We start from the raw sequence: 11,109 nt of genomic DNA, 5'->3' as shown, positions 1-11,109 counted from the left end.
ACATAAGTGAACACTTTCCAGGAGGGCCTGTGGTGACCATTACAATAAATGTGGTTATATGGGAAGCAAAGCCTCTATATTATTTTTCATAAATGACACCAGTCTTCAATTTGCTTCTGCTCTGCTTGGTAAGAGATAACTTGCCTTTGAGCTCATCTGACCCTTTTGAATGTTATAAGTGAATTGAAAGAAAAGCTTTAATGAGAAGATAAATCTCTGTGGCAATTAAGTAGATAATTTAGTGAGTCTAATTCTTTAATAATAAGCAGACATAAAATACAGTCTTACAGAGATAATTCCATATGTACATACAACATCTCAAAACAGTCTTTAACAATCATCAGTATTGGAAATTTAATGCTAATATATGTCACATAATCATCAGATACAATCCATTTATTCATCAGAATCCTAAAAATTACTAACATTCGTTTCAGTATAGTAGACATGTAAAATACTGTTTATGGTAGAAACTGTATGATCTGCTATGTTTTGATGCATATATACAAACAAGTCTATGAGGCCATTAACAAAATCAAGACAGTGAGCATGTACAAAATCCTTGAAAGTTTCTCAGCCTTCTTCATAAACTCCATCATGTACCACCAGCTCTCCCCCCTGAATAAATCTCTCCTCTTTCAAAGCAACTACATAACTACAGAAATGCATGTTTAGTTTGTCATTGCATTAGGTTTGCATTTAGTAATTGCATATTTCTTTTTAATTTTCTAACATTATGATAAAGGATATTTGAAGAGTAAAGTAAATTTATACTCCTGTAATAATAATTTAGAGGTTCTAAATGACAAAGATATGTTATATATTATTGGATCTAACATTTAAAATCTAAATATGATGTTTGCTCATATATTTATTGGAAACATGGTTTTACAGCTTTTATTTCTTGTAATGGCTGTTTGTTTTTGATAGCAGCACATTATTGGTCTTCTGATATGCCTGAGAAGTAAGCCATTCTCTTCAGCTTACTGAAATGTATGGAGTATTTCCATAGCTTTTTTTTTTTTTAATTAAGAAGCTGTTAGAATTCACCATTGAAACTTTCTGTATCTGTAGTTTACTTTGTTGGAAAATCTTACCTACAATTTCAATTTCCCTCATAGTTTAAATTTCTTTTCCACTTGCATGGCTATCCATCATAACTATTTCTTATTTTAGTACATACTAATTTTGAGAAATAGCAGGTTTCAGCATCTCTAACTATTTCTCCTTTAGTGAAATGTATTACTGTTTGTCAAGGAATGAATTTCATCTGATATTGAACCTATCAACACAGTTTTAACAGTAATATTTTATTATCCTCAAGTAATTTTTCTTTTCTCTCTTTCCAGTCTTTCTGTAAATATATCCATCTTATTGATGCTTTCAAATTCCACATTTAGGTTTATTGATTTTTCTCATGGGATTTCTTGTTTGTTTTATTGATTTTTAATCAAAATACTATCATTGTTTTTCCCTTGGATATTTTTGTATCTGAGCCATCAGTAAGTGCCACCCACTCTGAAAAAGAGATTTTACTCCATGTTGATCTTTCCAAGATGTACACTCACAGAGCTGCACATTAATAGGGTTATATCTCTTACTTGATTTCAGATCCGATCAAACTTACAAGCAAAACTAACCATCACAAAGAGCTTTGTTATTCATAACATAGACATTTAGCACTATAAATACTCATCTAGCCACAAGAAATCTTTTGGTAGTGTTTCATTATCTTTTTCAGCAAAAAATTCATCTTTTATTCCTGTTTTCCCTATGTATTAATTAGATATTATAATTTTATTTTCAAATATTTGAAGACTTCTCAATTATCCCTTTCTCCAAGGTAAATTTCTAATCTAATGCCATTTTAATCACAGAAAGATATTTTATGAATTGAATAATTTGAATTTATGCAAACTTGTTTGATGGCTAGAACATGAACTAAATTGGTAAATAACTCATGTACATTTAAAAAATGGTATGTATCCTGCTAATATCTGTGAAGATTCTTCTACAAATGCCAACTAGTTTTGGTGAGTGATATTTTTTACATTGGCTATGGACTTCCTGATTTCTTCAACACTTCCCTGTCCGTTATTCAGAGTATAGATAGCATTAGGATCTCTCACTGTAATTCCTCCATGGATTTAACAAGTCTTTTATTTGTGGCATAAACATTTATGACTAACTAAAAGAGCATTTTTATCATTATGAAATGATCTTCTTTATCCTTACTACAAATGTCATTGTGCTGACTGAACAATGCTCTGGTCACTTGAGATGCGTATCTGCTGTGAATAGATGTTGTCTAGTGAAAGAACATCCTTCTCATCACACTTCGGACACATCAGCTCTCATACCCGTATCTCTGAATGAACGTCTGACTGTTAATCCTTCTTGATGTTTCAAAATTGCAGGTTGGGTTCCCTTCTTTCTACTTCACTATTTATAATACTTGCTTCTATTTAGAAGACTTGTACAAATGCTCTCTTACCACAGCCCACACTGAATAGGCATTTGCTTTATCACACGTGGTCTCCAGGTGCCCTACCAGACTGACCACCTTCGTGTTACTTAGGCTCCCACACCATGTACCAACATTTCACTAACACTATCTACAGAAAGAGAAATAGACACAGACACCTCAACTTCAGCACAGTTCAATTAACCGCTCTTCCTAGGCTACCACAGCTCCTACATCTCCAACCCCATTGCTGATGGCTTTACTGAGTCTTAACAAATGACTTTGGATACAGCCACTTAGGAAGAGAGGAGCAAAGGAGGAGGGAGCTGAAGCACCCATATTCATGCTTGACAAATTTTGTTCCAATATTTTATTCTAGATAAGAGACAATAGTCTTTTAAAACTATTTATGTCATGGCAAACTGTTTGTGTCAAGGTATATCATATGTATAAGATTTTAAATGCAGGGTAAACAAAGGAAGTATAGGAAACAGACTTCCCAATATGTTTCTATTCTGCAAGTAAGAACAATACTGGAACAATGAGGAATTCAAGAGAAAATTAATAAATAAGTGATGAACTTAAGTATTAGATGAGGAAAAAGAAAACTGATATGAGAATGATAACTACACTGTGAAAGAAATCAGGTCCAGGGAAATAACTTGTCTCAGGGCCAAACTGTTTAGTATCTTTGTTTTTGAATCTTATCCAGTGCATTTCTAAGTAAACCAAAGTTGAAATCGGTGTTGAAATTTTTCATTTTGATCACTTTGATGGGATATTTAAACTCTTGTACATTAAACATGCCACTCATATTGTGGATATCAAAACTTATTTGCAAGACTGCTAAGAACTGGATAATAGCATGTAAAGTGTCCAGAACATTCTACGCATGTAAGGAACAGTTTCTATCTTTTTCACATTAGTAAAGAATAAATAAGAAAAACCACATTTTTCAAAGCACTTCACCTTAATAAATAATCTTTTCTTTTCTTTTTTGTTTTTTTTGTTAAACTGAAAATAGATTTCGTTGGCATTTTCATTCTGTGTTACATTGGTGAGTTGAATAAGCACTGAAGGTCTTGAAGATCTGAGAGATTATCCAGGCTGATGGCCAATCATGAGCAGAGAAACACTAATTAGGGATAAAAAATAATTAAAAATTGGTGACTAGCTGGTACATGTTCATGACAAAGATATTTTTAAAGACTAAAAGAGAGCTGAGAGCTTACCATGTTACTTTAAACATAATCATAACTTTTCCAGAAATGAAAAGTATTTCTTACATATAATTTTATGTATCTTTTTAATATTTTATTTTAAAATATGTCTGCAGTTGTTTTTCTCATTTTTTCTCTTTGCTCTTTGGGTAGGGCTGCCCACCGGTTCCCAAATAATCATGGAGGTATTTATTCTTTTTTTTTTTTTTTTTAATGAATGCCCAGCTTTAGGTTGTCTTGTTTCTAGATAGCTTTTCTTAACTTAAATCATCCTGTCTACCTTTTGCCTCTGGGTACCTTTCTATATTTCTGTACATTTTTTTCTTTCCTTCTTATTCCATGCCTGACTACGTGGCTGTGTAGTTAGGTGGCTGACTCCACTCCTGCATCCTGCTCTCCTCCATTTCTTTCTCCTCCCTCTTCTCTTTTTCTCCATCTATTTATTCTCTCTGTCTGGCAGCCCCACCTATTCCCTTTCTGCCTGGCTATTGGCCTTCCAGATCTTTTAGACCAATCAGGTATTTTAGACAGACAAAGTAACACAGTTTCACAGAATTAAACAAATGCAACATAAAAGAATGCAACACACCTTTGCATCATTAAACAAATGTTCCACAGCATAAACAAAGGTAACACATCTCAACTAAAATTCCACAACAAATGCTTACTATTTTATAATTGTATTTTTTTCACTTACCATTTTCTTTTTTTTATTTTATGGAAATAATTGTGTTTTTTTTCCCAAGACTGTAAATATTCCATTGTGTGAATATAGCAAAAAAATCTTTTCAAGATTCATAATATGATGGGCATTTTTATAAATTTCTGTACTTATTCTATTACAAAATATTCTGTAACAAAATTTTAGTAGTCACAGATATTCAAACAAAAATTCACTGGTATAGAATATAACTGGTCAATAAAATAAAAATTATTAACATTCTTTTTTAAAAGAATATTTTCATTTATTTATTTTTGTTGAGTTCCAGTGAGTTTATATATGTTCCACATGCATGGGGTTCCTGCAGAGAACAGAAGAAAGTATGACTCCCCTGGAATTGGAGTTATAGGTGCCCAGGAGCTGCCTTGCATGGATGCTGAGAACTGAAACTAAATCCTCTGCAGGAGAGTGATCTCTCCAGACCCAATGCACTAACTGTTAGCCCATATGGGATTGAAATCATTGAATTTGAGCATCATGCTGCAACCAACTATTCTAACCAGTCAAATATAATATTTAAATAAACTTTTCAGTGATACATCTACTTGTCTATTTTATACTAGCAATTTTGAGAGAAACATTCTTGTGATGGACTGAAATAGAATGAACCCAAAAGGGAGTGGCACTATTAGGAGGTGTAGCCTTGGTGGAGGAAGTGTGCCATTGTGGGGTCTGGCTTTGATGTCTCTTTTGCTTAAACTTTTTTCAGTTTGTCCATCAGGTAACTTAATGTTGTCTGCAAGATGTAGCTCTCTTAGCTCCAGTACATCTACCTACACATCACTAAGCTCCCCATCATGACTACAATGGACTGAATCTCTGAAACTGTATGTGAGTCATGCAATTAAATGTTCTACTTTATGGCATTGCCATGATCATGGTGTCTATTCATAGTAATAAAAACCCTAAATAAGAAAGAAGTTGGTACCAGATACTGGGGTATTGTTGTGCTAGACCTTAACATATGTTGGTTTGGAGGAATTTTAACTTTGACAGTTTGGTTTTGAAAAGTAGTGGAATGCTTTAATACTGTTTAATTGGCCATACTATTTGGGTCATGGAAGACAGTGATGCTAAGAGTTATTTGAACTATGGAAGACTCACTCAAGAGGTTTCCGAGGAGAATTTTAGTATGTTGCCTAGAGATTGTTCTTGTGATATTTTGGTGAAGAGAGTGGCTGCTTTTTGTCCTTGTCTGAAGAGTCTGCCTGAGGCTCAATTGAAGGGTTTTGGATTAATTCCATTGGCAGGAGAAATCTCAAAACAGCCTAGTATAGCCTCTGTCGTGTGGATATTAGTGGTAACACTAATGAAGATTTATAATGAAAAGGAACAAGTTAAGCAGGGTAAATTACAAAAATCTGGGAAAAGAGCACCAGAAAGTAAAATAGAACTAAAGTTTGTGTTCAAGGGAACAGAGAAATGGAATAAAGAGAGTGGGAACCTCAGGGCAAGGTCCCACCCTGTCAAGTGTCCAATTTGTAGAAAGAAACTGAAGAAAATCTCAGAGCAGGATGTGATGGGTCAGCACCTGGAAAACAGAGGAGAATCTCTGTGTCTGAGGTCATCCTGGTCTACAGAGCAAGTTTCAGAACAATCGAGCTTAGGCAGTACAAGACAGGAAGCTGGTGAATATGTAATGGAATAAGGGGCCATGGTCCAGCATCAGCAAGCAACAGAACTTGTCAGCTCCTGCCACATGCTTCTGATATGAGAGTTAAGGACAGAAGAAAGGAATTATGGAATAAAGCCACTGAGGCCAGGCTTGTGTCAGGGATGTCCCTGAATAGAGGCCTACTAGAGAGACCACTGTGTGAAGCTGTAATGTTAAAGCCTGGATTGCCTTGGAGAACCCATGATGCTAGAGATTCCAGTGTTGTGGACTTTTTTTTTTCTTCTTCTTCTTTTACTCTTTATTCTTTTGTCCTTTACTCCTTGGAAGCCCCACCACCCAGATCCCAAATAAATCACACATGGAGGCTTATTTTTATTTATGAATGCCCTGCCTCAGCTTGGCCTGTTTCCTGCTAGCTTTTCTTAACTTTAATTATCCCACCTATATTTGGCCTTGAGGCTTTATCTTTCTCTATTCCTGTGTACTTTCTTACTCTGTGTCTGGCTGTGTAGCTGTGTGGCTGGCCCCTTCCATCCCCCTCCCTTGGTCTCCCCTTGCTCCCTCTCCTTGTTTCCCCTTCTATTTATACTCTCTGCCTGCCAGTCCCAAATATCCTTGCTCCTGCCTCCTTGCTATTGTCCCTTGAGCTCTTTATTATTTAACTATTTTTTTATGTGCATTGGTACAAAGGTGTCAGATCCCCTGCAACTGGATCTTCAGACAGTTGTGAGCTGCCATGTGGGTGCTGGGAATTGAACCCGGGTCCTCTGGAAGAGCAGTCAGTACTTAACCACTGAGCCATCTCTCCAGCCCCAACTTGAGCTCTTTATTAGGACCATCAGATGTTTTAGACAAGCACAGTAACACAGCTTCACAGAGTTAAACAAATACAACATAAACAAAAGTAACATACCTTAAAATAATATTCCCCAACACCAGAGTCATCGGAGATTGCTGAGGAGAGCTGCTAATGAAGTACAACCAGCCCAGGAGAAAGTGTGCTGCAGTCAACAACACTAAACAGATTCAGAGGTCTGAAGAGCGTTTTGACATCAGACATGGAACTGGAGAGTTTGGAGTTTGCCCAGCTAACTTTTGGTTTTGCTTTGGCCCAGTATTTTCTCACTATGCAACTTTTCCTGTGTTTTTGAATGGTAATGTATATCTTGTGACATTATATGTTGGAAGTATGTGATCTGGTTTTTTATTTTGATTTTTAAGAGGGGATTTAAAGCTAAGAGATTGCCATTCATATCAGAAGAGACTTTGAACTTTGAAACATGCTTGAGACTGTTATAGAATATGAGGACTTGTGAAGTTGGACTAAATGTACTTTTGACATTATGATATAGCTATAACCCTTTGGGAGACAGGGCGTGGAATGTGGTGGTTTGAAAGAAAATGTATCCCAGAGGAAGTGGCACTATTAAGGAGGTGCAACCTTGGTGGGAGGAGTGTGTAGCTGTGAGGGCTGGCTTTGAGGTCTCTTTTGATAAAGCTTCCTTCAGTGTGTCCATCAGTTGACTTCCTGTTGCTTGTAAGATGAACACTTTCAGCTCCAGCACCACATCTCTTTGCATGCCACCATGCCCCCGTTATGATGATAATGAACTGAATCTCTGGAATTGTAAGTGAGCCACCCAGTTAAATGTTACTTTATAAGAGTTGCCATGGTCATGCTGTCTCTTCACAGCAATAGAAACCGTATGACAGTTCTTCATACCCCCGCTAAAGCTTCACTAGCTATACAATCTTATGAAAATTTGTTTCACAGCTAATGTAACTTGTGTTTTTTCAGAAGTTTAAGTCACCAATGTTCCTAATTGTTTTTTAGATGTGGTCTTTTCATGCACATGTTGAGGTACAGGTAGTGGACAATTTTTCACTGACATATTGAGATTGTTGGCAATAAAAATGATTTGTGTTCTGGTCCAAAAATCCTATTTTTATGACTATTGTCATTTTGATACATTTTTCCTTTATCACAATGTTTCCTCCTATGAATTTTGTGTTAATTATAATGTTAGAAATAGGCAAACTTTGTAGTTATAAACACAAAATTACAATATGATTTCTTATAGTCACACAAAACACACCTAGGTAAGAACTTGGAAAGTCTAGCCTTTATTTGAATTTGTTTATGTGTCAATTTAAGATTTGATTACTTATTAATTAAAGTAATATGACAATGATCAACCAAAACCAACATACATGCATATAAATAGCATTTATATTACATATAGCTTAGAAATGCATAATTACAAACAAACATGCACATCTCCTTATGTATCAATTTCTATGTGAGTTTGAGTTTCAAAACTACTATATGACGTAGTGATTTCCCTAAATTTGCAAACCAGCTTCAGGTAGTGTTAGGAAGGCTAACAGGAACTTATTGATAAATTAGTAGTCAGAACAGTTTCTGTTGTTTTGCTCAAATATGAAAGGGGTAAAAAAATGTGCAAAAATTTAATTTCTCTAGCCGTTAAAATGAATTTCCTTCAACAACAAGAAAACAGATTCCTTCAAAACACTGGTGTGCATGAAAAAAGCTCCTGAATGGGTGTATCTGTTTCCCAAACTTTAAACCACAGGGAGTGATAGAAGCGGCTATGTGTTATGCAAAGCACAATATAAAAGTTAATGAGCTAAAAGAGAGTTTGCATGGTAACTACTTTCTAGGCAAAGACTAATGGTGTGACACAAAATAATAATTTAGGTTTTATAATCTGAAAAACAGCATGTTAACCATGGCTACTTCCGATGAAATATTCATATTCACATCGGAGCACCCAAACAAACTTCTCTTCTGTGCTATCTCTGTCACCTGGGAACAAATACTAATCTCTTCCTACATTTACAATAATCATTCTTTGCAAGGAGGTCATCTGATAGGAGTTTTGGTGAAAGGCAAAGAGAACTTACCACATATTTGACTTTAATGAGCTTATAGGTTGAGGATTGGAAGAAGAAAGGGAAAAAAATAAAAAAGATACCACGAGAGTAGCCTCCCTTTAAAAAACTTAAAACATAAAGCTTTCTGACATGCTCTTGTTGCTAATAATATCCCTGAAGATAGAAGGTAAAAATATTAACATAATAACCCAGATATCCCTAAGATCATTATTTTACATTTATGGCCAGAGCAGATTGGCTGAAATAACATGTTATATAATACAGATACAGATAAACTTAGAAAACACCGATGAATTAGTAACTGTACGTGACCAGTATTTATGCAGTGTGCGTGTGAGTTTCGCATAAAAACATCCCAGACGACCACATGACCCAGGAAGTGGCATGCTGTGATCATGCTGTTGCAGGACACAGGCTGGGCCTGTATTCATTCTTTGCATTGCTGAATTACTCCCAGGTTACCAGGTCTTCTGTCACTGTTTTATTCATTTAGAATTTCAATTCATCTTAATGGTGTATATTGTCAGAAACATGTTCTCTTTACTGTAACTTCACCCTCTCTCCACACTGATTTGAAATGCATATATAATGAAACACTACTTTGGAAAGTGTTTACGCAGAATGGCTGGCTCTTACTATGGTTGGTTTCTTTTAGGTTATCTGTAATGAAGTGGTATGGGGATTGGAAGAAGATAAACACCAACTCCCTTTCTAAATAACAGCTGTCTGGATATTTCTGAGGCCAGAATGTCCATTTTCAAGCCCCAGTTATAACAGATTATGTGGCTGAGTAAAAAAAAACAAGAGGTCAAGTGGAACCATTGAAGTCAGGATCATCTCCAGAACCTGCTGGCAAGGTCCATTGTGTTCAACAGTATGTGAAATTAGAACTCCTTCAGCCTCCACAGGAAGACAGCCATCCACATTCATTTCCTCACAATCTACTCCCATTCAAACCCTGCAACTGAGCAGTCACTTTTACTGCTCCACTAAGAATGCTTTGAAATCTGATGTAACCAATGACTACTTTCTTTTATATTCTTTGTCTTCCTAGATATCTCTGCAGCTATTGACACCAAAACTTATTTTCTTATCTATTTTTTTTTTCATTTAAAAGAACATCTTTTTACAGTGATATATGTGACATTAAATGGAAAATTACAAATAACTACAGTGTACTTTCATGGAGACAAAGTAAGTAAGATACTAATCATCAAAGAAAATAAATATAAATTACAAATTACCTTGAAATCCATTATTTGTATCGGCTGTTTGTTTGAGTCACATGACTGAAGACCTGAGCATCAATGAAGTACAATTTCAGGCTAAGATGTTACATATTTTTTATTTGAATTGTCCATACTAGGTGAACAGAACTCACTAAAAATGTTTAAAAAATTGCTTAATTCACAGAAGCTGAGACTAAACATGAGAAATAAACATTCATAAAATGGGCTCAGCTTAAGGAAATTCCAATAAAAGAGAAACTCAGTGTTGTTCACAGAAAGTCATTGTTCAAGTATGACCATTCTTTCTTTCCTTCTGCTCCCTCATTTCCATGCCTGAGGGGGTCAGACATCTCTGCGAGTGAGGCAGAGGTAGACACAGAAATAACAGAAGGAAAACAACACACTTGCCAAATATACCTCCTCTCTTCTATAGAAAAGTAATCCCAGTCTATATTAATGATGAGCCAAGAGAAGGTAATGTTTGTATGATCTCCAGATTTCTACATCCCGACCTCTAAATTTAAATAATGATTAATTATGTAAGAGTGAACAGAAAAATTGCAGGTTTTCACTAAGAAATAGAATGTTCACTGTCGAACAAATTTAAGTAAACAGTGAGAAAGAAAAGAAACATCTTCAGTAACAGAAGGGAGAAAACTTGGCTATGGGATAGAGATATCCTGAGTAAATTGGGAGCATGGGGACATTGAGAGAGGGCTGAAAGGGGAGGGGAGAGGCAAGGAAGGGAGCAGAGAAAAATGTAGAGCTCAATAAACATCAATAAAAAAGGGATATGATAAAGAATACTACATCGGTTTGGACTTTGGTTTATTGATACAAATTTAAGGTCAATTTTGCTATGAGTATATTTCTGACCTTGTTTAAGATATTATGCTTATACAGAACATTATAAACTGTAATGTATAATTAAAATTATGGATTGA

Source organism: Alexandromys fortis, unplaced genomic scaffold (genome assembly GCF_014885135.2).
Source record: "Alexandromys fortis isolate MF-2015 unplaced genomic scaffold, M_Fortis_MF-2015_v1.1 scaffold_76, whole genome shotgun sequence".
Lineage (NCBI taxonomy): Eukaryota > Metazoa > Chordata > Mammalia > Rodentia > Cricetidae > Alexandromys > Alexandromys fortis.
The sequence above is the reverse complement of the archived record's forward strand: the minus strand, read 5'-3'. Positions refer to the sequence as shown.